Raw genomic sequence first — 27,932 nt, forward strand, 5'->3', positions numbered from 1 at the left:
CGAAAGCTGGGATGGGAGAAACTTCCATTTTGTTATAGAAAATCAGCATGAACGATAATGTGAAATATCAAGCATAGCTTTTGATTTTATTACCAAAAAAACAAAGGCATTGCTTTTGATATTGGATGAACCTCGCTTATTTGTTTTCACATTACCAAGATGGTGCAAATTCCAAATCAGGGTTTGACTAATCGTTTTGATCCTAATAGCATGCGCAACACGCCTTTGTTTGTTTATAATATATAAATTGGAATTTTGATTTAGGAACTTAATTTAATTGCATGAGCAAACCATGTTTCTATTTTAATTCAACATAGTTAACCTTGTTTCACACTTCACAGTAAGTCTATTATAAAAGAGTGTCAATGTACACTGTGGAGCTACTTACCTTGGTTTGGGCTTTTAAGTTTAGATGCTTGATGTTGTCTACATGTTTGCTTTCTGTTTTCTCTGTTTCTTGTTGTGCTGGATTCGACTGCAGGCCCATTACTTGTGATTTCTTCATTGTCCAGAATGAACCATGAACATGTTATTTGTTAATGTTCTTTTTCATGTTGGTGTTCTTGACATGAGATCCACCTCATTATCCAAATTATGTTTCGGATACAGGATTGTAATAGATTAATTAACTAGAATTTTAAGGCACACATGAATAAAATGATGAGTTATTGGGATAATGGATATATCACATTGGTATTATCTTCTTAAAATTTTCAAAATTATAGAAAGTTCAATTTATATATTAAGTTTAATTTATATCTTGAAACAATCATCTTTAATTTATTGGACAGGCAAATGGGTATCCAATATCCATGCTATTTATTCATGACATTTCATTCAATAAGATATTGAAATTCAGAGATTCTGTTTATTTTTTATTTTTATTTTTTTTTAATTACTCATAAGACAGAGAGTCTCTCTGTTTCCAGTGTTCTTGTCCATATGGTGCATTTCACCACAATTCAAATCAACTTATGCTCATCGCCGATCAAATTATACATAGTTTTACACATATTAATTTTTAGCTTTGAGTTAATTGTGCAGCCTATAAAAAAAACGTATTGTGAATGAAATGCCTATATCAGAAACAAGGTAAATATCAAACCCCAAGCTAATTGTAAAATTACAAAATTAATACCATTCCTATGGAACAATTGGTATCCATGGAATCCAAGTTTCAATTTTTATCTCCTACAGGAAATTAAATTAGGACCAAAACCAAAATCCTCTTCTAGGTGCATCAACTTACAGTTCTTGAAATGGTCAGCTTCCTTCCCACAAGATCCTTTAATTCAAATTCACCGGGGAATCTCCGTTCCTTCAGCTTAGAGAAAACTTATTGATTAAGTTTGACAGATAGTTTGAGCGTTTATGAATATATGAACTAAAAATAACAACAACAATAATAACAATAAAATCCATACCAGATCATTACAATATGCTTCAAATGCTCCAGTAGTTTGAAGGAAGGATTGGAGGAAGTTTCCTAAAAACCAAGGGGTTGCAATGCTTCTAAATCTATTAGCACGCAAAGAGTAATACAGAGGAGGAGGTGAAGAAATCCCCATCCTTGGGAAAATTTGTTCACCTCCTAATGTTAACCCAATAATTGCTTACAATTTTGCTCACTAGCCTTTTCTAAACTCCGGAGGCTGGTTTCCAAGAACTACATTGATCCTTGGAAATGCTGTTTCAAGCACCTTCTTCGTTTTTATTGCATTCCCCCTTGCCACAACCAAACCAACATTAATTTTATAAAATGACAAATATTAATTTAAAACCAAAAATAAGGAAAAATGTATGATATGGGATTTGACTCACTCCCATATTACCTTCTTAAAACTATTTGCAAGGCAAATAGGTATCCGATATCCATCCTACTTATTCATAAATTTTAGTTTAATAATATAAAATTCAGAGATTCTGTTTCGGTTTTATTTATTGCTCGTAAACCAGAGAGAGCTTGCTTTTTCTGTTTCCAGTATTCCTACCCATGAATAAGATTTCACCATACTGAACTGCTACTGGATTTCTATTAATTATTATGTTACAAGAGTAATTAAGAATATATTACGGTTTACACTTTCATAATCTCAATAGAAAATTAAACACCTAGTTAAAAAAAGTTTCTAACGGGGACAACTTATGGAGGTAAATTTTTTTTAGGATAATTCGTCAAATAACATTGAATTTGGAGACATATATAATTAACTGCAAATGAGGAAAAAAATCAACCAATTATGAATAATCGTATCTTGATTTTTTATCTTTATATACATTAAAGTTATATGTTTCCAATTTTTAAAATGGTAGAAAAAAATATCCATATACTTATAAGATTAATGAAATTCTAATCACAAAAATAAATAAATAAATAAATAAAGCATAGCAATTAAATAATTGTTACTTATATTTATATATATATATATATATTATATTTATACATATTTGCAACTTTTAAAAAAATATGGTTTCCACGTATATAACATCTATATATAATCAATGTATATATACAACAAATATTATAACAGTCAAAAATGACAGTTGAATTTGTGTTTTATAGATAATTTATCAAATAGTTCTACAGTGAATATTGAAATTTTATGAACTATGAATTATGATGGATAATTGGTAAGAACCAATTATTCCTTTCTTTTTAATTCCAAGTAACTATGAATTATGATGGATAATTGGTAACAACCAATTATTCCTTTCTTTTTAATTCCAAGTAATACTATAATAAGTTTTTCTTTAATAATAAATGGTAAAAGAGCAACGTATTTATAATTAATAAAGAACAAGAAAAAAAAAAAAAGGGCGTGTTTAATGCTTTTTGATTTATTTCATTATTTATTTTATCTTTTCTTTGTTCAACATAATATGAATGCTTTTTATAATTATTGTTATTAGCTATTAGAAAAAACAAATGCATTTTAATGAGAGTTTTGTTAAAGTTACGTGAAGGTTAAAAAAAAAAAAAAACAAAAAAGGTAAGTGAATGTTTTATAATTATGGAACCTATCACCAAAATATACTAAGTGTGATTGAGCTGTAATATATTTATTCAGGTAAACAACCATGTAGTTTTAGAAAAGCCATATTTGATTTGTGGGGCCAATAAGGTAATAAAAATACAAATTATATTCAAAAGTAGAGGGTTATTAGAAATTTTACATGTAGTAGCAAGGAGGTTTAGAAATTTTTTGGGCCATGACCCATGCTGATTCCTCCTCGGATTCTCCCCTGCTTGAGAGAAAAGCAAATGGGTGAGGTTTTGGAGTTTTTTTTTTTTTTTTTTTTTTTTTTTTTTTTTTTTTTTAATTAATCTTTTTGTTTCTTTTGTAATAGGATGGATTAACAAGTAGATTTGCCACATAAAAAATAGTTTTAAAGATGTGTTGATTATAGAAATTATTTTATGAACTATTAAAAAGTTAGTAATGTGTGATCGAATTTGACCATAAAAGAAGCAAGTTAGTTTTTGTTTAATTTTCTATCGAAAATTTTGAATTACTGAAAAATAATTTGTAATTTATATTTTTAGATGCTAGAAAACAATATATTTGTGAATGGCAAATCCTTATTTTTGTGGTTTAATTAATACATTGGGTCCAACTAATTGATTTCTTGTACCTTTAAAGAGTCAGTTAAATGAATTTTATCACTTGTTTAGCTAATATGGGATTTACACCTGTGATTACTTAAAACACCTTATTAACGATTATCTTGAATCCAACAATATCTCCTTTTTTTTTCTTTTTCTTTTTTTTTTTTGAAAATATATATATACATACGTATAAAAGAGGAAGAAAGAAATTAGAAATAATAAAAAAAAAAGAGCGAAATCAAAAAGTACTTTTGAAACGCAAAGTTGTAGACGAAAGTGGATCCTTATTTGGTATAAATAAGCAATGGAATTATTGCAAAATAATAAAATATAATAAAGATATTCTTATTCAGTTCGAAGAGCCAAGCTTTTGAGACAGCGTGGTTGCAATGATCCTCAATCTTCTGAAGTTGGCTGATTTTTTTGTGGCTTTTGCGGTTTTTTTTTTTTTTTTTTTTTTCTTTTTTGTGAGTCGTAAATTTTGGAATTGGGTCTGAGATCAGAGTGTTCCCCAACACCCAACCTTGATAATCTGCAATTTTCATTTCCTAATTTGACCAAATCTTCTTTGTTCAATGAAAGAATAACTTAGGTACAGAAATTCGATTCGGAAGTTCCCATTTCAGATTAAAATAAATAAAAAAAACGTTCAATTGACAGATTCAACATGAGTGAGGACTATGTGTTGACAGAAGGCAGAGGAGAAGTAATTTTTTTTTTTTTCTCACTAAAATCGTAGTAGCCAAACAGAGCCTTTACAATTTGAGTGTGAACTGAGCCTTACAAGTGGCTATTTGGATTTTCTTCATTAACATTGCTGCAATTGAAAACTTAGAGCCAAAACTGACCGGTTAATTCTGTAATTTTACTCTTACCAATCCTACTGATATTTTGTTCCTCAATAAATTGAAAGCAACATAAATTAATTTCTTACTCTTGGTTTGGACTCACTGAGATAACGGATTTTTTTTTTTTTTTTTTTTAACCTTGTTATGTGTCTTTGGAGTCCTAGTGAATTACATTTAAATAACATAAGGAAATTAATCGTTTTTTTGGATATTGATAACATAGAATGATTATTGGCTGCAAACTTTGCTTCCACTGAAACTCTTAAAATAACTTCCATACAACTCACAGAGAATGACCATTGGCTGCAAACTGTGCTTCCACTGAAACTATTACAATTAGTTCCATACAAATAAATCCTGTGGATATGTAAAAAAAAAAAGGTACAAGGGAAAACAGAAAAAGAAAAAGAAAAACTACAAAATCGGAAAGTATAGTTAAAGAAAATGCAGAGGCACACAACAAAACTTGAAACATGGAGGAAATTGAAGCCATTTAGGATGTTGTCCTGGTTGGAGGATCAATCAGATGCTTCAATGTAATGGTATGAATAGGCTGTGATAATGGAGGTAAACGAGTAGTTGATAACTTCTCAGAGACTTGCTTCATGGTTGGTCGAGAATGTGGAACTGGATGCAGGCAAGCAAATGCTATCTCTACAATGGAAGCCACTTCAGCTGCTACTTGCCTTGTTGGAGCTGAGAGACGTGGATCCAGCACATCCATGAGTAGAATCTCATCAGCTGCTGCTGCAAATGATGATGGTGATGATGACAAATCTGAGATGAGATCTCCTGGATGCTTTCCCTATCACTTCCAATGTTACAACTCCGAAGCTATACACATCGGTTTTCTCGTTTATTTCCATTGTGTAAGCAAGCTCTTCAAACAAACATTATGAATTTTGGGTTCATATGTATCTAATTTAGTGGTGTGTGATAAATCATGAGAATTTACAACAATATTTTTCCACTGCAGAAATCAAAAATTTGAACTCAATCATGTATTTTGTAACAGCCCGTACCAAAAGATATACATGATCAAACAAGTTTGACCAAATTGACTAAGTTTGACCAATTGAACAATATATGGGTTCAAGTTAACTTTTTTCAATAACCAATATTTTTGGTTTGACTAAGGTACCATTGTGTAGATCTCGCCGATACGAGTTCATAGACTGGCGGCACACCAAATTCTGAGTTATGAATAAAAAGTTATGGTTCTGAGAAGTTTTAAGTATAAGTTTTAAATCAGTATCCAAGCCAGTCCCCAGTTTTTGTCTGTTAGTGACCCAACGTTTTATATAAGCCTAGGTAAGTGTGTCAAACAGGATACAAAGCCCAAAATACCCATTTCTTCCCCAAAATCGGAAAAATTCTCTCCTCAAACCCGTGGGTCTGAACAGGGTCACCGCCGTTTTACCCATTTCCGGCCAACCACCACTTACACACCAGCCAACTAGAAAGGTCACTTGAAGGTGAACTCAACCGTGAAATTTCATGGCAAGAAGTGGCCGGACGCGCCCAGATGGGGCTGGCGAAATCTGTGATGGCCGACGAGGTGGGTCGCCGGATTTTCTCATTTCTTGGCCATTTCAGGCCAACCTATACACCTTTTCCACTATTTTGGACCCCTATAAGCTCATTTCCATGGTTATTTTGTCCAGATTCCTCACCGTTTGAAAGATCCGACAACAGAAATTTCGGTCAATGCTTCAACAGTGTTTTTCGGCCACCGGAGGAAACTTTGGACCAAGGTGAGCATACTAATGAGTTTCTTGTCTCTTGGGCTTTCCGTCAATATAAAGTTTATGAATTTTGGAGGTCGTTTGATAATTTTTCTATTTTTGGATCAATTAGTTAATTTTCGAATAAGTTGGGGACTGTGTTTGGACAAAATTGGTCGAATTAGTTAAAATTGGAGTTGAATTAGTGAAATTGGATATTATTAAGACCCATTAGGTGGTTCGATTTTCAAATATTAGGCTTCAGGTGAAAATCTCCAATTTTGGGTATCGGATCCTAAGAACACGCAATATAATTGGACTCTCCGGTGTCCAATTTATGCAATTTTGTAGTACTGTAAATTATTTTGGGACATTGGGTTATACAAGTGTCTTTGGTTTAGTTGTTTGGAGCCTGAGGAATATTTTATTATATTAAAGGCACTCGAGTTGAGCCTGGAGGCGATCTTGTAAAGGAGCAGACGTGAGCATTTACAGTACTGTGAGTGGTTATATCATTTTTAAATGTTTTGGATATATAGTATAATATATATGTGTTTTAAATATTTTACGTATATACCATTTGATTGAAATGTTGTTTTATGCATATATAAATATTTGCCTTCACATATATGTGTTATCATTTTATATGACTTTTGATAATATTTTAAGTGATTTCCAATTTTAATGGGTCCATAAATGGACTTGTGATATTTAAATATCTTGGTAACTAAATTGAGATTTTAAATCATTTTGGAAACTATTTAGTTTGAGAAACCAGATTGAAAATCATATGATTTTAAGCATGATCAAATATTTTATAATTTTATGTGCTTAAAATTGGTTTATGGTGAATATATTTCACTGTGGTATTTCTGGTTTTCGTATGAAATGATGTTTTGAGATTTTTGAAGTATTTAAATAAGAGGTGAAAGTTTAAATGTTAAATTATAATTTATGATACGGTAAGATACTGTATCAGTTATTTTAAATTGATGTACCGTGTAGTACCAGAGTTTGGTTTAGTACTATATTACAGCACGTTGGGTTTACCACGGTGCCGTGAAGTTGATTTCATCCAACGGTTATCTATTATTATCACGGACTGTGAGTTCGGATTTATCCAACGGTTTATTATTATTACCACGGTGCCGTGAGGTTGGTATCATCCAACTGTTTATTATTGCCACGGACCATGAGGTTGGGTACGTCCCGACGGTTAATTGATATTTCCACGACACCTTTCATGTATTGAGGGTCGTGAGATGGGTGTCTCCCACGGGTTACAGTTTGGTACATCGTTTGGTACATTATGTACGTTTGAACATATTGTTGATTTACAAATATTGTGGTGATTTCTGCATTTTCATATTTATTTGGTAGAACTGTACTTATTATATTTTATGCTCAAATATTTATATCTTGATTTGAGACATTTTATAATATTACAATGATCATTCATTTTATATTTGAGCATCGGTTTTATGATATAGTAAATTGGGATACAAGTTTGGGTTTTGTGAAATGATTTTTAAATGGGGAACTTTTCAAACGAGTGGAATGAAAGATCTTAAGAGAAAGGTTTTTCGTAAATAAATTATTATTTTTCTATTATACTATGCCACTCACTGAGATATCTTTATCTCACGTTTTATTGTTTTAAATTCGTTCCCCTAGGCCCAGGCAGCTAGTAGCAGTCTACCTCGCGCACAGCTTATCGCTTGTTTCCTTCCACTACAGCAGCCGTATTTATCCTTTCTTTACCTATTGTTATCTTCTGGACTTATTTATTACTTATTTGTACTCATAGACTTTGTTGACACTCTTAGAATGCTCTGATTTTAAATATGGGACTCAGTAGAGATCATGGTACTCATGTGTGTAGTTATGGCCTGTAGTACAGTAGGTCGGTTATGGACTTTATGCTGTTGTGGACTTATTTATATATATATATATATATTGAGGTGTTAATGTTAATGCTGGTGTTTGATTATCTACATTTTAAGGTGAGGTTCCATTGGATATTTTCTAGGGATTGTCCAGTAGGACTTCACTAGGCGGGATCACCCGGGAGGTCCTGGGAGGTTTCCCGGGGCAGGTTCTGTCAGCTTGGTATCAGAGCTTTTGGTTCTAAATTCCTTGGGGTTGTGCATTGCTGTACAACGCATCCTGTATTTTACCCTCCATACTTATCCTTTTGTTGGTTGTTAAATATATTTTGGCTTATTCTATCATATAGAACTTTTTCTTGATGTCGCGAGGAGGTAGACGTGGTTGCCAGCATGCTATAACTGGAGGTACAAATGCGTCCACTTATTTGGAGTATCTCGTCGAGCGCCTGGCTTGATCACTCAGGAGGAGTGGGTTTATTATGTATTCTGTTAAGTAGGCTTGTAGACTTGGAGTAGTTTGTTGTGATGGCTCCATGGATCTTATGCAATGTCCGAATGAGGACAAGGTCACATTAGTTAGCTTTCTGCTAGAAGGAAACTCGAGGAAGTGGTGGACATATGAAAGGACTAGGAGACATCACCCTTGAACATAGTTTAAGACTACATTTCACATTGAGCTTTGTTCTCCAACCTTTATTAAGATTAAGAGGTTAAAGTTGAGACACCATTCAGGGTGCAGGACAATGGAGAGTGAACAATGATAGCAGCCTTTTTTGTTTTTAGAGATCTGCTGTCCGAGGTACCTTATGTGGCAGGTTTCATGATGGGTAGTGCCAGTGGGATGGATCATGCTTTCATTACAAGCAGTTGGAACACTTTAAAAATGATTAACCTTATCGAGAACATGGTCATGCTAGAGCTTTACGATCGGGTGCACAATTTCAGCTAATTGATGGGTACAAAGTATATGATACATAAACAGGCCAGACTTCAAGAGATTTTACCAACACTGGACAACGGTCTTCATCCACAGCCAAAGGCAGAGGTCAGAAGGGATGACAACTTACCAGAGGTAAGGTATATACTATGATCAATTAGGAGGATCACTCTAATGTTGTGACAGATACATTATCTATGCTTGGTAGTGACGGACATATTTTATTGGCTTAAGGACCACACACTTTTTGGTTTTACGTGAATATGTTACACTAGTCGAGATGACTCAAGTTCGTTAGGGGTGTTATCTGAAAAGTTCCACATCCATAGGAGGATTCTTTTAACCTCCTCAGGTGTTTAAGATTAGTTATCTTCGTTGCATGGGAATTAAGGTTCTTAATATTAGAATCTAGTGTAGATAAAGTTTGTTTATGCATTTTGGTGATCTTGTGTAGGACAATTTGCTTAGAATTAAGCGGTGAATTTCATAAGTTGGGTTTGTAGCATCTGCTTTTGGATGATGATTTTAGATCTTGGTTTTAATATTTTGTTTTCTTAAAGATTGAGGGTTTTATATCAATGATGTTTTATGGATCTAAGGTGATTGATATTCTTGATGATAATTTAATCTCCTAAGGAATATGATTTTTGGGGCATAACTAGAATATAAACAAGTAATGAATGTTTTCTTATGGTTTGAGAATCTAGTAACTAGTTTATAGTATTTGGTTGTGATATTAGAATTAAGATTTAAATTTCTTTATTGCTCGAGGTATGTATTCTTGGAGTTTGTTTGAAATTGGAAGAATTTGAGGTGTCTTCAAGAATGATATTTGAGATGATGAGAGGACTCGGACTTGATCTTTTGGCTTCATATTTCTTGGTGTTGACAATCTTGAGGATTTCTTTTAGGCTTTATAAGCAATCTAAAGCTCTACATTGGAATAAATATAAAGAACTTTGTTTTATGACTTTGATGAATTTGGTTAAAAGAAAGATGTTTGTCGAGGTTAAGGAAATTGGATAATCAATGAGGAACATGGATCTTATAATTGCAAGTACTAGGAGTGTAATCGGAGGCAAAGAGAATAATTTACATTTTAACTTTGTGACACTAGTATTTGGTTTGAGGAAATTAGATTTAAAGTTCTAAGCCTTCTTTTTGAATTGATGGATGTATTTTCTTTTAGAAAGTTATGAGTTGTTACTTATGCTTTTAGACAGTTGAAGAAGCACGAGCTGAATTATCTGACTCATGACTTAGAGCTTGCTGCGGTGATCTTTGCATTGAAGACTTGGAGGCACTACTTGTATGGAGCTACTTGTCAGATCTTTACTGACTACAAAAGTCTTAAGTATTTGTTTACTCAGAAGGAATTAAACTTAAGGCAAAGGAGATTGATGGAGTTGCTCAAGGATTATGATTGCACTATTGATTACCATCTGGGCAAGGCAAATGTAGTAGTCGATGCATTAAGTAGGAAGTCTACAGGCTCATTAGCTTATATGCAAACAATACAGCTTCCTTTGATGGTTGATTTGAGAGAGTTAGGTGTCGATTTTCGGTTGCGCAATTTTGGAGCACTTTCCGCTAGCTTCCAATTACGACCAGTACTTGTAGATCGTATTCTCGAGGCCCAACTTGAAGACCCTTATTTGATGAGTATGAGGAAAAAAGTTGAAGAAGGGGGACAATCAGACTTCGTTATTAGAGGTGATGGAGCCTTGGTGATTGGTACTAGACTTTGTGTTCCTGCAAATGAAGAGCTGAAAAGGCAAATACTGGAAGAAGCCCATAGTTCTGCCTATGCTATGCACCTCGGAAGCACCAAGATGTACCATACCTTAAAAGGGTATTATTGGTGGGCAGGGATGAAAAGAGAAGTTGCTAAGTATGTATCCAAGTGTTTCATTTGCCAGCAAGTTAAGGCAGAAAGACAAAAGCCTTCTAGACTCCTACAGCCTTTACCCATCCCAGAATGGAAATGGGAGCACATTGTAACACCCCGTCCCGAATCGCACCGGAATCCGTGCACGTTGACCGAGGTTGACCGTTGACCGTTGACCGAAGGGGGTCAAAAGTTGACTTTTTGACTCGGTGAGAATTTTGAGTTGACTAGGGTACCGTGGCGAAGTGCATGACGCCCTGAGTTCGTAGACTAGTAGCACGTCGAAAACGGAGCTACGGTTTGAAAGTTATGGGCAAAACAAGTTGAAGTGTAAACTGTCTAAAAGGTGCCGGGAGTTGACTTTTTCTTGTGATGTAATTGTGAGTTGACTCTTGTATGGTTGTAAAGTACTCGTCGATACGAGTTCATAGACTAGCGGCACGCTTAAATCGGACATCCGGTTAAAAAGTTATGGACGTTTGAAGTTTACCGGATACCGTATTATTTTAATGTTTTTGGGTCGGTGAACAGTGAAATGCCACGTGTCAGATTCTGAGTGGTCCACGTGGCATGAACAGTGTCATGCAGGGTTTTAATTTTGAAAAAAACTCTCGGGGAAGAGAGAGAAAGAGAGAGAAAGAGAGAGAGGAGAGAGAAAGAGAGAGAGAGGACCCGCCGGCCGCCGGTCATTTTCATGTTTTTCCGGCCTAATTACTGTACACGCGCCGGCCAGCCAGATTGCCCACCTCATTTCCGGCAAAACCTCCAAATTTCACGGCGAACGGCCGCCGGACGCGCCCGGATCGGACGTCCGAAGTTTGGCGGCGATTTTTCCCCCTCCACCGCCGGCCACCGCGAATCGGCACTATTCCGGCTGATATACAGTACACGCGCCATACACCCATCATCCTCTCCTCAAGTCCGGCCTACCCACCAAAAATCACGGCCATCGGACCACCGACGCGCCGGGATCGGAGCGTTTTCCGGCGAGGGGTCGAAAATCTTCAAACGGTGATTTCTCCGCCGTCCGACCTCCGTTTTGCTCACCGTCGGTCCCGTTGGATTGCTCTCCTCACGATCTACAAATCTGCAAAGTTTCACAGCAAACGGCCACCGCCGGAAAATACTGTTCCGGCGACGGTTGCCGGTGACGTGGCGGCCCGCCGGAAATTACTATTCCGGCGAGTACCCCGAAAATTCCGGCCAGCTCCAGTCTGCAGTGTTCGACCTCCTGAACCCAAATCCGACTTCCGTTTCCACCAATTCGCGACGGTTTGGGAGAATTGCGGAGCCGAAACCCGAAAAGCTTCCCGATAAAATTCCGACCCCGTCGGGTACGATCATCGAAAATTAAGACCGGATCTGTGATTAGCATCACTCGAGCTTCGATTCGGTATATAACTCGTAAATTCTAGATATCGTTTGTGTTTTGACCCCCCGGGTACCGGATATTATTTACCCGAATAAAATATTAATTTATTTGACTATCTGTGAATTTTGTTCTAGGAGCACCGGTGAGTCGTAGAATTGATCCCGTAGTGGATCATGGGTTAATTGCGTGCTCCAGGTGAGTGACCCACCTTCAAATTAATTTTGGGAATTTAATTGGTGAATATATAATGTGTGATTTAAATATTTGGAATTTAATTTCTATGTGCCAAATATTTATTGGATTATTGTAGAATTATTTATGAATTTATTGGATTTAAGAAAATGCGAATTCTACAAATTTATGCCATGTGAAATTAATTTATGGTTTTGAGGATTTTGAAATTGGTGTGGTTTTAATATTAAATTGGGCACGATTTGATTTTCAAATATTTCAAGGAAAATATTTGGTTATATTGGTGATTTCAATTTTTATAAAATATGCCCATGGAATATTATGAGATTTGATTATGATATTTCGAGAAATTATTATGCTTGGAAAAATGTGGATATTTGAATTGATGGATTTTGGGAGTTGGTGGATTTGAAAATCATGGAATTTATGGTATGGATTATAAGGAAATTGTGGAGAATTTCCCGGTTCAAGCGGATGGATTATGCCCGCTATGCTTATGAAAAATGTGAAATTTGTTTTATGATTTAAATTTATGGATTTTATAATTTTTAGATGCACCGTGCACGTACTGGTGTTCTGATTATGTGATATGGTATATGTGATATGGTTAGTGTGCACACGGTTGTGATTAGCGCGCAGGTGGGTGTGAGTAGCGCGCGGTTGATATTATGAGGGTGTCCTGTGGATGCCATCGGAGAGGGCGGCCACCCCCCATTGGCCGGGACACCAGGTTAGCAGCGGCGCTGTGGGACGCCACGCGACCGTATGCCGGTTTCTTTCTATAACCTCTTGTCTGGCGGTACCTTGGGACGCTGGGTACTGTTGGCGCCACTGGTATATAGTGGGTGCATCAAATGATTTTCAGAATTGTGTTTTAAAAATAAAATGTTTGGAAACTGTATTGGAATTAAAAATATAATATTACTGTTCGGATATTTATTTGATGACTTGGTTTTCGGGGAATATGAATAAAGGGTTTTGTGAAAATGTTTTAAAAGGGGAACTTTTCCAACTGAGAGAATTGTAAGGGTTTTGAGAGAAATTATTATTTCCAAATAATTATTATTTATACTTATTACTGTGATATGATATGGTATAGTAGTAGGGTCGCTCACTGAGATGATTAGCATCTCACACTCTTAAATTCCGTTCCTCTAGGTACCAGGTTGTCGGTGTTCACTCGGAGCGGACTTGATCTTCCTTGCTGTTTTAGTTCGGCAGTACCCTGTTATTCTTTTATTGCAGTTGTAATATTTCTTTCACTCTTGTTGTATTTATTTTGCATTGGATTACTGTATTTATTTTTTTAAGTGCTGCAATTTGTGGAATCGATTTGTAGTACTGTGGGAGGAATAAGGGGATAATTTTAGAAGTGTGTTTTCAGTGCAGGGAATTTTGTGGTAAGTAAATCCCTTAGGGGAGGCTCTGCCGGATTTTCCGTTGGAAGGTTCGGTAGGGTTTCCCTGGGATCAGGGTTGTCTAGGGTTCCGGGGAAGGAATTCTAGACGGGTCCTGACAACATCACGATGGATTTTGTATTCAGGCTTCCCCCCACGATTCAAAGGCATGATGGTATTTAGGTGATCGTAGATTGACTCACTAAGTCTGCACATTTCCTACCCATTCGTGAGAAGTTTTCTCCTCAGAAGTTAGCGGAACTCTTTATGAATCATATAGTGAGCTTGCATGGAGTGCCAATATCGATTATATCTGACAGAGATCCACTGTTCACTTCGAGATTTTGGCGAAGATTAATGAATGAACTTGGTGTCAAGTTGAATTTGAGTACCGCTTTTCACCTTCAGACCGATGGACAATCTAAGAGGACTATTCAGACCTTAGAGGACATGTTGAGGTCATGTGTGCTACAGTTCAAAGGGAATTGGAATGAGTATCTACCTTTAGCAGAGTTCACCTACAACAATAGCTATCACTCGAGCATTGAGATGTCACCTTATGAGGCATTGTATGGGAGACAATGTCGAACTCCATTATGTTGGATTGAGACGGGTGAAAGGAAACTTCTAGGCCCTGAGATTGTACAGGCGATAGTGGACAAGGTCAATATTATACGAGCCAAGCTGAAAGCAGCACAAGACAGGCAAAAGAGCTATGCGGATGTGCGTAGGAAGGATCTCAAGTTTGAGGTTGGCAATCGAGTATTTTTAAGGCTCTCTCCTTGGAAAGGTGTAGTACGTTTTGGAAAACGAGGGAAGTTAAGTCCTCGCTACATTGGACCATATGAGATAGTAGAGAGGATAGGTCTAGTGGCTTATAGGATTGACTTGCCGGAGGAGCTTTCTTAAGTCTATGATGTTTTTCACATCTCCATGCTCCGCAAGTGTATCTCAGACCCATCACATGTGTTGGAGACACCGGAGATTGAATTGAGGGATGACTTATCTTATGAGGAGCAGCCAGTGCAGATTTTAGGAAAGGAAGAGAAAAGGCTTCGCAGTAAGACTATAGCTTTGGTGAAGTTTCTTTGGAGAAATCACCTTGTCGAGGAGGCAACTTGGGAGTGAGAGGATCAAATGCGGAGTCAGTATCCTTACCTCTTCCAAAACTAAGGTACGAATATCGTGGACGAACTTTCTTTAAGGGGGTAGGTTGTAACACCCCGTACCAAAAAATATACATGATTAAACAAGTTTGACCAAATTGACTAAGTTTGACCAAGTTTGACCAAGTGAACAATATATGGGTTCAAGTTGACTTTTTCAATAGCCAACATTTTTGGTTTGATTAAGGTGCCATTGTGTAGATCTCGTCGATACGAGTTCATAGACTGGCGGCACGCCAAATTCTGAGTTACGAATAAAAAGTTATGGTTCTGAAAAGTTTTAAGCATAAGTTTTAAGCATAAGCCTAGGTAAGCATTTCAAACAGGAAACAAAGCCCAAAATACCCATTTCTTCCTCAAAACCCGAGAAATTCTCTCCTCAGACCCGTGGGTCCGAACCGTGTCACCGCTGTTTTACCTATTTCTGGCCAACCACCATTTACATGCACTAGCCAACTAGAAAGGTCACTTGAAGGCGAGCTCAACCGTGAAATTTCACGGCAAGAAGTGGCCGGACGGGCCCAGATCGGGCTGGCAAAGTCCGCGGCGGCCGGCGAGGTAGGTCTCCAGATTTTCTCATTTCCTGGCCGTTTCAGGCTAACCCATACACCTTTTCCACTATTTTCAACCCCTATGAGCTCATTTCCATGGTTATTTTGTCCAGATTCCTCACCATTTGAAAGATCCGACAATAGAAATTTCGGCCGATGCTTCAACAGTGTTTTTCGGCCACCGGAGGAAACTTTCGACCAAAGTGAGCATACTGATGAGTTCCTTGTCTCTTGGGCTTTCCGTCAATATAAAGTTTGTAAATTTTGGAGGTCGTTTGATAATTTTTTTATTTTTGGATCAATTAGTTAATTTTTGGATAAGTTGGGGACTGTGTTTGGACAAAATTGGTCAAATTAGTTAAAATTGGAGGTGAATTAGTGAAATTGGATATTATTAGGACCCATTAGGTGGTTCGATTTTCAAATATTAGGCTTCGGGTGAAAATCTCCAATTTTGGGTACCAGATCCTAAGGACACACGATATAATGGGACTATCCGGTGTCCAATTTAAGCAATTTTGTAGTACTATAAATTATTTTGGGATATTGGGTTATACAAGTGTCTCTGGTTTAGTTGTTTGGAGCCTGGGGAATATTTTATTATATTAGAGGCACTCAAGTTGAGCCTGGAGGCGATTCTGTAGAGAAGCAGACGCGAGCATCTACAGTACTGTGAGTGGTTATATCATTTCTAAATGTTTTGGATATATAGTATAATATATATGTGGTGTAAATATTTTACGTATATACCATTTGATTGAAATGTTGTTTTATGCATATATAAATATTTGCCTTCACATATATGTGTTATCATTTTATATGACTTTTGATAATATTTTAAGTGATTTCCAATTTTAATGGGTCCATAAATGGACTTGTGTTATTTAAATATCTTGGTAACTAAATTGAGATTTTAAATCATTTTGGAAACTATTTGGTTTGAGAAACCAGATTGAAAATCATATGATTTTAAAAATGATCAAATATTTTATAATTTTATGTGCTTAAAATTGGTTTATGGTGAATATATTTCACTGTGGTATTTCTGATTTTTGTATGAAATGATGTTTTGAGATTTTTGAAGTATTTAAATAAGCGGTGGAAGTTTAAATGTTAAATTATGATTTATGATACGGTAAGATACTGTATTGGTTATTTTAAATTGATGTACCGTATAGTACCAGAGTTTGGTTTAGTATTATATTACAGCGCGCTAGGTTTACCATGCTGCCGTGAGGTTGATTTCATCCAACGGTTATCTATTATTACCACGGACTGTGAGTTCGGATTTATCCAACGGTTTATTATTATTACCACGGTGCCGTGGGGTTGGTATCATCCAACGGTTTATTATTGCCACGGACCATGAGGTTGGGTACGTCCCGACGGTTAATTGATATTTCCACGACACCTTTCGTATATTGAGGGTCGTGAGATGGGTATCTCACACGGGTTACAGTTTGGTACATCGTTTGGTACATTGTGTACGTTTAAACATATTGTTGATTTACAAACATTGTGGTGATTTCTGCATTTTCATATTTATTTGGTGGAACTGTATTTATTATATTTTATACTCAAATATTTATATCTTGATTTGAGACATTTTATAATATTACAATGATTGTTCATTTTATATTTGAGCATCGGTTTTATGATATAGTAAATTTGAATACAGGTTTGGGTTTTGTGAAATGATTTTTAAAAGGGGAACTTTTCAAACGAGTGGAACGAGAGGTCTTAAGAGAAAGGTTTTTTATAAATAAATTATTATTTTTCTATTATACTATGTCATTCACTGAGATTTCTTTATCTCACACTTTATTGTTTTAAATTCGTTCCCCTAGGCCCAGGCAGCTAGTAGCAGTCTACCTCATGCACAACTTATCGCTTGTTTCCTTCCACTGCAGCAGCCGTATTTATCCTTTCTTTACCTATTGTTATCTTCTAGACTTATTTATCACTTATTTGTACTCATAGACTTTGTTGACACTCTTAGAATGTTCTGATTCTAAATATGAGACTCAGTAAAGACCATGGTACTCATGTGTGTAGTTATGGCCTGTAGTACAGTAGGCCGGTTATGGACTTTATGCTGTTGTGGACTTATTTATATATATATTGAGGTATTAATGTTAATGGTGGTGTTTGATTATCTACGTTTTAAGGTGAGGTTCCATTAGATATTTTCTAGGGATTGCCCAGTAGTGTAACCCCCCTCCCGAAGTACACTAAAAATTTTCTAACTTTGACCGATGTTGACTGTTGACCATTGACTTTGATCGTTGACCATTGATCAAGGGGTCAAAGTTGACTTTTTGCTCCTGATGGAATCTCTCATTGACCGAGGTACTGTTAAAAAGTACACGTTGTCACGAGTTCGTAGACTAGTAGCACGTTGAAAACGGAGCTACGGTTTGAAAGTTATGAGCAAAACAAATTGAGGTCCAAACTGTCCAAGGGGTGCCAAAGTTGACTTTTTATTCATGCAAAGTTGAGCTTTGACTCATGCATGGTTGTGAAGTACTCATCGATACGAGTTCGTAGACTAGCGGCACGTCCGATTTGGGCATGTGGTTTGAAAGTTATGGACATGCGAAGTTTTCCAATTACCGCAATATTTTATTCTATTTTTGAATTATGCACAGTGCATGAACAGTGATACCATGTGTCGATATCTTAGAGGTCCACGTGGGTGAACAGTACCACCCACGGTGTCCTTAAACCGGTGTGAAAAGAGGGGGGAGGAGAGAGAAAAAGAGAGAGAACCATTGGCCGCCGGAGTTGCAAAATTTTTCAGCCGAATCTTGCCACACACACTGGCCAGCAAGAGCACCTCTCCATTTCCGGCCAACCCCCAAAATTTCACGACCAACTAACCGGCGACGAGCCCGGATCGGGGCTTTTTCCGGCAGCAACGCCGCCACCTTCAAACCCAGATTTCTCCCAATTTCGGCCACTATTTGCCTCACTGCCAGTCCCATTGGAACACCCACCTCGAGACCTACCTCCCTGCCGAAAATCACAGTCAGTGGCCACCGCACACGCCTCCGGCGGTGACGGTTACCGGTGATCGCGACGGCTCGCCGAAGAAATCACTATTCCAGCGAGTTCCACGTTGCACCACCCACCTTTTCCCACTAGTTCTGACCCCCTTGAATCCAAATCCGGTGTTCTTTTCCTCCAATTCACGACGGTTTGGAAGAATCGAGGCTCTAAAGGCCGAGAGCTTTCCGGCGAGATTCCGGCCACCACTGGTTCGATCTTTGGGAAGTAAGACCAGATTCGTAATCCTCGTCACTCAAGCTTCGATTTGGTATATTACTCGTCAATTTTGGTTAATGTTTGTGTTAGTCCCCTCGGGAACCGAGTATTATTTACCTGAATAAAATATTAATTTATTTGAGATGTGTAATATTGTTATTCTAAGAGCACGTGTACGTCGTGGAATTGATCCCATGGAGAATTTTAGATTAATTGCATGCTCCAGGTGAGTGACCCACCTTCAAATTAATTTCGAGAATTAAATTTGTGAATATTTTGTGTGAATTGAATATTTGAAATTTATATTTTATGTGTCAAATATTTAGTAAGTTTATATTTGAAATTTTGATGGCACAATTTGAATAAATTGAAATGTATATGTGCATTAAATCATATATGATTTTTGACAGATTATGGAAATGGATTTTATGGAAATTTGATATTTAAAGGAATTGTGATTTTAATATTAATTGATTTATAGTGGAATTTATTTGTGAGTTTATTTTGATTAATAAAAAATGCATTTATATAAATTTATGCATTGTGGAAATTATCTTATGGTATTGAGGATTTGTCGAATTCAATTATATATGAAATTCCTGTGGTTTTAATATTATTTTTGGGCATGATTTGATTTTAAATATTTCAAGGAAAATATTGGTTTAAGTTTGGTGGTTTCAATTTATATAATTTTGCCCATGGAACATTATTTGATTGATTTTATGATTTGGAAAAAAATTATTTGTATATTGTTATCGGTGGATTTATGCTAGAAATGTTAAAGAAAAATGTGGGAGGTTGAGTTAGAAAAATGGTATAGTTCCCACGGTGAATTTTGGAAAAAATTACGTATTCAAATAACAATATTTGGTTATTTATTTTAGACGCACTCATACAGTACTGGTGTTCTGTACTGTATATGTGGATGAGCGCGCAAGTTATAATGTCTCCCGTGAGTTGCCATTGGACCAAGGATAGGCAAGTTTTATATAGTGCACATAAGCCGTCCCCCTCTATGGCCGGGATGACGGTTTAAGCAGCGGCGCTGTCGGGACGCCGAAGCGACCGTATGCAAGTTTCTCTTTTTAACTTCCTACCGGACGGTGCTCGGGATGCTGGGTATCGTAGGGCATCACTGGTATATAGTGTGGTGCGTCAAGTATAAATTTTCATATAGAAATTTCAAATCCTAAAGGTTTTAAAATCGTATTTAAATTAAATGTATTTAATTTGTGTTACCATCTATTTATAATTATTTAAATTATATTTTTGACATTGTTTATTTTGATTTATTAAATCAAATTTTATGAATTAGATATATTGAAAGTTTTTCCTTTATGTTTTATTTCTTTAATGCAAGTGTTCTAAATTTATTTATTATATTTCATTGCATTTTATTTATATTTGGGTTATTTAATTTTTATTTATTAAATTAATTTATTTCTTGATTTTTGGGCCATAAAAAATTGGGTTTTGCGAAAATATTTTAAAAGGGGAACCTTTCCAACAGAGTGAATAGTGAGGGTTTTGAGAGAAAATATTATTTCCAAGTAATTATTATTTATTTACTTATTTATTCTTAATTAATCAAGTGTACTATAATTTTTATTACTATTATAATTGTACAGTAGATAGGGTCACTCACTGAGATGATTAGCATCTCATATTTTTAAATTCCGTTCCCCTAGGTACAAGGTTTGGGAGACGTTGATCGTCCGGGGCGAACTCGACGTCTCAGTTTATTGCCGAAAGTCCAATAAGCATTTCTTCCCTTTTTCCTCTCCATCTTGTATTGCTTCTTTATCTGACATTGTATTAATTCCACATTTATTTGTATAATGCTCTATATACTGTATTGGACATTTAGTTATTAATTATGCACTGTTTTCCTGTTATTCATTTGGAGTGCTGCAAATTTGTGGAATTAAATTGTAGAAATGTGGGAGGAATAAGGGGATATATATAGAAGTGTGTTTTCAGTGTAGGAAATTTGTGGTTAGTCCTACCCTTAGGGGAGGTTCTGCCGGATTTTCCGTTAGAAGGTCCGGTAGGGTTTCCCTGGGATCAGGGCTTGTCTAGGGTTCCGGTGAGGAATTTTGGACGGGTCCTGACAAGTAGGACTTCACTAGGCAGGATCACCTGGGAGGGTTCCCGGGGCAGGTTCTGTCATATTTAGAGTGGCCAAAAGAGAGGGGGGGAAAAAAATTTGAGACAGCAATAAGCGAATTTTAATTTAAAGTGTAACAGAGCAATGTAGCAACAGAACATCACTAACTAATGTGATAATTTTGGTTCTGGAATAGAAGAAATGTCTGAAAACTTGCATTGGCTTTAAATATATGAAAAATAAAATTACTCATACGCATTTTCCACAATATGGAAGCATAAAAAACTTTGTAAATTGGATTTAAAGTCCTTTTTATTAGTTACCAAGTTCTATGATTTTATTTTGCTAAAACAAAAGGTAATGTTTCTATTATTATTTTTTTAAAAAAAAAATTAAATAAGAAAAAATATATATGCATCAATACTAAAATAAATAAATACAAATGTTACATTGTGGGTTATTAAATGAAAGCTAATTTGACTGTAAAACTTACCTGGGCCTGCATATCCAAATGTTCCTGCAAATGAAGTCCAATTTGATGACTCAGGATCACAAATTCTAGCAGAACCAAAGTCAGAAATATGAGCTTCATATTCTGAATCCAACAAAACATTCTTGCTTGATATGTCTTGATGGATTATAGCAGGAAAACACTCATGATGCAAATAGTACATGGCATTGGCTAAACCTTTGATCACATTAACTCTCTTAGTCCACTCCAACTCTATGGCCTTACCATAGTCATTCAATATCAGTACCAAGCTTCCATTTTCCATGAATTCATACACCAAAAATGAATGTTTTCGATGCGAACAGAATCCATAAAGCTTGATGATATTTCAATGGCATAATCCAGTCAACAAACTTGTCTCGCTTTTGAAGGCTTGTTGACTAGCTGTATCATCATTCTCGTGGAAATTTTTCACTGCAACAACTTGACCATTTGACAACAATATTTTATAAACACTCCCAATTCCTCCAACTCCAATGCAATATTTGGAGTCAAAATTTTCAGTGGCTCCAACTATTTCTTTGTAAACCTCTTTCCCATCATGCCTCCAAGCTGCAAAGAAAGTTTTGAAAACTTGTGTTTCTCTTGGTACATCCTTGTTCTTTTTAATCTTTTGGAGAATAAAAAGAACTCCAACAATGGTAAACAATAGAAAAAGAGTACCAGAAACAGATAGTATTACTAAAAGTACAATTTTATTGCTATTTTCTTTACTTGTGGAGCAAGGTTTCAAACTGGTATTGTTGCCACACAAGCCTTTGTTGTTTTCCAATGCTAGTTTTGGTGCTTCAATGAAGGCTTTGAGATTGGGGAGAGGACCTTCTAACTGATTGTAGGATACATCAACAAATGTTAAGCTTCTCATATTGTCAAACGCCGATGGTATTTCACCAGAGAGATTATTGTGGGAAAGGTTGAGTGTTTCTAAAATCTGCAAATCTTTAAGCTCCGTAGGCAACTCTCCTGAAAGTAAATTCATACTTAGATCAAGATCTTCAAGAAAGTGCAATTTCCCAATCTGAAAAGGAATAGTCCCACTTAAACTATTCTTCCTCAAGTTCACAAGGAGTAGCTTTGAACACTGTCCCAATTGCACGGGAATTGGTCCACTCAACTTGTTTGCTCCAAGGTCAAGTTGTTGAAGCTCAGACAACATTCCAATTTCCATTGGAATTTTGCCAAAAAGTGTGTTATTATATAGATTGACAAAGAACAAAAATTTTAGATGTCATAATTCCTTTGGAATTTTCCCAACAAGAAGATTGGAGGAGAGGTCAAGCTTATGTAATTGAGTAGCATTTCCAAGTTCAGGAATTAATCTACCAGAAATTCTATTATTGGATATGCCCAAAGTGAAAAGATTTCGACATTCTCCCCAATTTCCACTAAGCTCACCAAAACAATTGTTTCTGCCTAAGTTCATATAATATAATTTTGGGTAGATTCCAAGCTCTTCTGATATGTTTCCGACTAAACGGTTTCCTTCAAGCGACACCGATTCTAAAGAGGTACAGTTTCTAACGCTTTTTTGGAAGGTGACCTTCAAATTGGTTATAAGATGCCAAAAACCAACTTAACTTTCCACCAAGACAAATATCGTCTGGTAGAGACCCATGCAAGAAGTTATTATCTAGTTGCAATGAATCAAAGTGTACAAGGTTGTTCATTTCGAGAGGAATGGTACCAGTGAGTCTGTTCTCGAACAAAAACAAGGCGACTAGGGATTTAAGTTTTCCAATAGATGCAGGAATTGATCCAGTGAAATGGTTTCCGTGCAAATAAAGCTCTTGGATAGATTCAAGGAAACTTATCTCGTGAGGGATGGATCCCAAAATTTGGTTGTAGCCAAGGTTTATAAGAATGAGGTTGCTGAGGTTTCCAATGGACATATGAATTGAGCCAGAGAGATTGTTTCCTTCCATGTAAAGCTTGTTAAGATTTTTAAGTTTTCCAATCTCTTGAGGGATGGATCCAGAGAATTTGTTGCTACTAAGATTGATATAGGTTAAATTGCTGGTAATATTTCTGAGGGATGTTGGGATTGGACCTGAAAGAGAGTTATTTCCAAATAAAATCTCCTCGATTGACCTCAACATACCTACTTCATGTGGTATAGAACCATTTAAGTTATTCCCATCCAAATAAAGTACACTTAAATTTTGCAGAAGGAATATTTCAACAGGAATATTTCCAGAGAGTTGATTGCTACTTAAGTCAAGGTAAATAAGTCTAGAAATATTACTGATTTGTGGAGCTATAGTCCCATACAGTGAATTGTTACACAGAGTAAAGCTCTCTATGTAGGGAAAGGATGAGAAATTGATGTTTTGGAGCGTACCTTCGAGATTACCACTTTCAAGGTTTATATAAAGGACACTTCCAAACTCATTACATGTGATTCCAAACCATTGGCAGAGGCTAATATTGTCTCTCCTTGTTGTGATATTGGAACTGCTTGGAAACAACTTCCATGAAGAGAGAATATGATGAACATGAGTTTGATTATCAAGGCTTTCCTTCCATCTGACAAGAGCTTTAACTTCTGCATCTACTTCTGCTTCTCATCTTGATCCCCCTCGAGATGTTATAGAAGAAGTATATAGATTTGTTGCAGTAGAATAAGAAGAAGAACAATGCATTAATAGAATGTTGATGATGATGAGGATCATTGCCAAAAGGGACTGGATTGGTGGTGTTGGGTCTTTCTTGGACGTCAGTTTTCCAAGTAAGGGTGCCATGGACAAGGGATTTTTTTTCTTTTTTTGCTCTTGATTGATTCTCTTCTACGTTACTTAAATAAATAGGCTATTTTATTTTTTGATGATTAACAAATTTGCTTTTCATCAATATATAACTAGCTACTAGCTAGCCACCTCCCATTGCGTGATACATTGGATCAAACTTACTTTAAGAATATGATTAATTATTCATTCTTTTTGTTAATGGTGAATAATTATTTATCTTTTGTCTATCTAGTTATGATACAATCTAATGTTTAGTGATATTCTTTACCTAATATATATTATATATAATGTTTAGAGATCTTTAACTTGTTCTCACCTTAGATTGAATACCATATGCGCGGCATGTAACATGTTTATTTAAGTCAATATATTTAACTTAAATATACATTATATATATTTCCAGTGGAGTCAATGAGATGCCAAATAGTGGTACAGCTCCAGCCGAAAAAATTAAAAAAAAAAAAAAAAAAAAGCCTAAAGTGTTTACATACCAAAATATTTACCAAATGACAAGTGTTAAAAATATTATTGGTCAACATTTCATATAATCTAAATAAAGATAAGTGAAATCTTAAATAAATAAATAAATAAAAAATAAATCAATTAAATATTATCACATCATTTGATAAATAAATTTAGTGAGTAATTTGGTAACTCTATTATTATTATAAAAAAAAAATAGCTAATAGAATGAAGCTATGAATATAAAATTATGGCTTTCTACATTTATATCAAATGAATTATGGATTGTCAACCATAATACATTTTCCTAATTAAACACATGGAATAGTGCAAGAACAAGTGAACAATTCTATATTTTTTTCACTTTATATTCTATAAAACGTGCTTTGAAGACTTTTTCTCTTAGCATCTTCGTTCATTGAAATTAATTAAGCTTAAAAATTGTTAAACACAAAAGAATTTGCATTAATTTTTGTAATTAAATATTAATTTCTCTATAATATATATATATATATATATATATATATATATATATATATTTTTTGATAACTCTATACTACTCCTGCTAAGATAATATTAATATACTAATAATGCTACAGGTATTAAAATATTTATAAAATTTATTTACTATATGAAAAGTGTAACAGCCCAGTCTATCCGCATGTGATATTGTCCGCTCTGGGCCTTGCCTGTGTGAGATCCCACATCGGTTGGAAAGGAGAACAAAGCATGCCTTATAAGAGGATGTGAATATCTTTCCCTTGAGAGACATTTTAAAACCATGTGGACGGGGTCCAGAGCGGACAATATCACATACGGGTGGACTGGGCTGTTACAGTTGGTAAATAGTGAGCCTTAAATGGATAAGTAAATTAAAAAAATTAAACCAATTTAATGTTATCATATTATGTACGACATCATTTAGTAAATAAATTTGTCTAACATTTTAACAACTCTAGCATTATTGTTAATATTATGATTATTCACCTTACATTTTAAATTTGTCTTTTCTCTTTTACGTCTACTACTTTTTTCTCTTTTTATCAAAAAACTTAATACTTTTGTCCTACTTTGTTAAAATTTAACAGAGCCTATTAAAAAAGGCAAGTGTTACTCACTAACATGCTATTTATCACAAAATAAATTGATTTTTTTTTTATCATTTTATGCTATTAATTTTGGAAAATACCATGTTTTAAAAAAATCAGATTTGAAACTTATTAAAAAACTTAAAACCAACAAAACCTAAACTCACCATGAAATGAAAAAGGAAAACAAGAACCCTAAAATTGATTTTTCCAACCAAACCTAAATTGACCTCAGATCTGAAACTTAAAAGAATTAAAACCAACATAACCTAAACATACCGAACTCACAGTGAATTTTTTGTTTTTTCATTTCTTGTTATTAATTTGGGGAAAAAAAGATGAAGAAAAGGAAGTACCAGACCTAAATTCAGCTTGAATACTTTTCCCTTTTTATTATTGATTTGGAAAAAAAAAAATCAATATCTGAAATTAACAAGAGGAGAAGAAGAATAAGAAAAAGGCCCTTTTGGCATACAATTTTAAAAGACTTTTATAATTTTTTTCTGAAATTTAAAAATTTGGGTATATTCAATACAAACTTTACCCAAATTTTTAAAGACTCCATAAAAATTTGGGGATATTTAATATAGATTTTAAAAACTTTTTAAAAGTTTATAAAAATTAGCAGATATTCAATTAAAAGTTTTAGAAAATCTATAAAAGTTATATAATATTCAAGATGTCAATGACTTCGTTAACTTTTAAAATCCTAGACTTTTATGAACTTTTGAGTCAAAAATGAAAAAAATTCTTCAAAAAATTCTCTACCCATTTATCCTAAAACTTTTGAAATATTTTCAATTGAATTAATCTCATAATTATAAGTCATTTCTGCTTCTTATCCCTATCCCAATTGGGAAAAAAAAAATAGAAAAAGAACCTCCCAATTACCCATTGGCCATTGCCTACCTTTCTGTAGTAAAAACAAAAAAATAATAATAAAAATATTAAAAAAAAAAGTATTAGATTGTTAATTTATATATAATGGAATGATATGAAAAGAAAATAATTGATTTATATCCTATCACATGACTATTTTTTTACTAATTTATTCAAATTTCACTTGTTTATTACGCTTTTTATAAAATAATGCATAATTTTGATAATATAGATTTCAATAAGAAAAATGAATTTTCTTTTTACATGTATCCAATATTTTTAATTTGTCACATGTTTAATCTTGTTTTTAATAATGTATAATTTTAACTTTAAAAATGGATGAGATGTATATATATATATATATATATATATATATATAATTCAATTTCTAGCAAATTTTTTAACATCAAGGTTAGAAAATCAAATTAAGAGATTATATTTGTAATGAAAAAAATGTATTAAAAAAAAAAAAGAGAAAGAATTGTAAGTCTACAAAAACTCATTAATTAATTTGTAAATAGATTTTGAATTGCATAGAGCATAAATCCCGATGAAAAGATATACGTGTAGTCAAAATATTTCAAGACCATATATCAAAAGTCCATACACAGGAAAAAAAAAAAAAAAAAACTGCAAAATATGAAAGTTGTTTATACACAAAGTTATTTAGTTTATTTTTTTAATTATTTTTTATTGACATAAGAAATATTATTTTGTTTCTACAAAGTCTATTAAAAAGTCAATAAAAGTTTATCAATGCACATAAAAGTCTAATAATATCAATCAAATTCTTTTAAATGAAATTCTGTAAGAGTTTATGAGAATCTTTTATAATTTTATAAACTCTATAAAAGTCATTAAAAGTCTAATAAATTATGTACAATCAGTTATTATAAAAAATCAATAATTTTTTTTTTTAAAATTCAAATTGAATGTACCCCAACCTCAGATATGCAACTTAAAAGAATTAAAACCAACAAAACCTAAACATACCAAACTCACAGTGAATTTTTTGTCATTACTTGTTATTAATCAAAAAAAAAAAAAAAAAAGGATGAAGAAGAAGAAGACCAAATGAAGAAGAACCAACCTAAATTCACCTTGAATATTTTTCATTTATTTGTTATTAACTTGAGAAAAAGTCATACCTGGAATTAAAAAGAGAAAAAGAGGAGGAAGAAGAAGAAAAGACCTTTTTGACATAGCTTTTTCTTCTTTCGCTTCTTCAGAAATACTTCTTGAAGAAACCCTTTTTTATTGGTTTTGGTTATAAATTATTATGAAGGGATGAAGCACTTAAAAAAAA

The 27,932-nt window shown here is 34.5% G+C and overlaps 1 pseudogene; it reads right to left on the reverse strand.

Annotated features, from left to right (window-relative positions):
- Positions 1-4,841: 4,841 nt before the first annotated feature.
- On the reverse strand, positions 4,842-22,621 carry LOC112493322 (MDIS1-interacting receptor like kinase 2-like; annotated as a pseudogene).
- Positions 22,622-27,932: the final 5,311 nt, after the last annotated feature.

Source organism: Ziziphus jujuba, chromosome 6 (assembly GCF_031755915.1).
Source record: "Ziziphus jujuba cultivar Dongzao chromosome 6, ASM3175591v1".
Taxonomy (NCBI): domain Eukaryota; kingdom Viridiplantae; phylum Streptophyta; class Magnoliopsida; order Rosales; family Rhamnaceae; genus Ziziphus; species Ziziphus jujuba.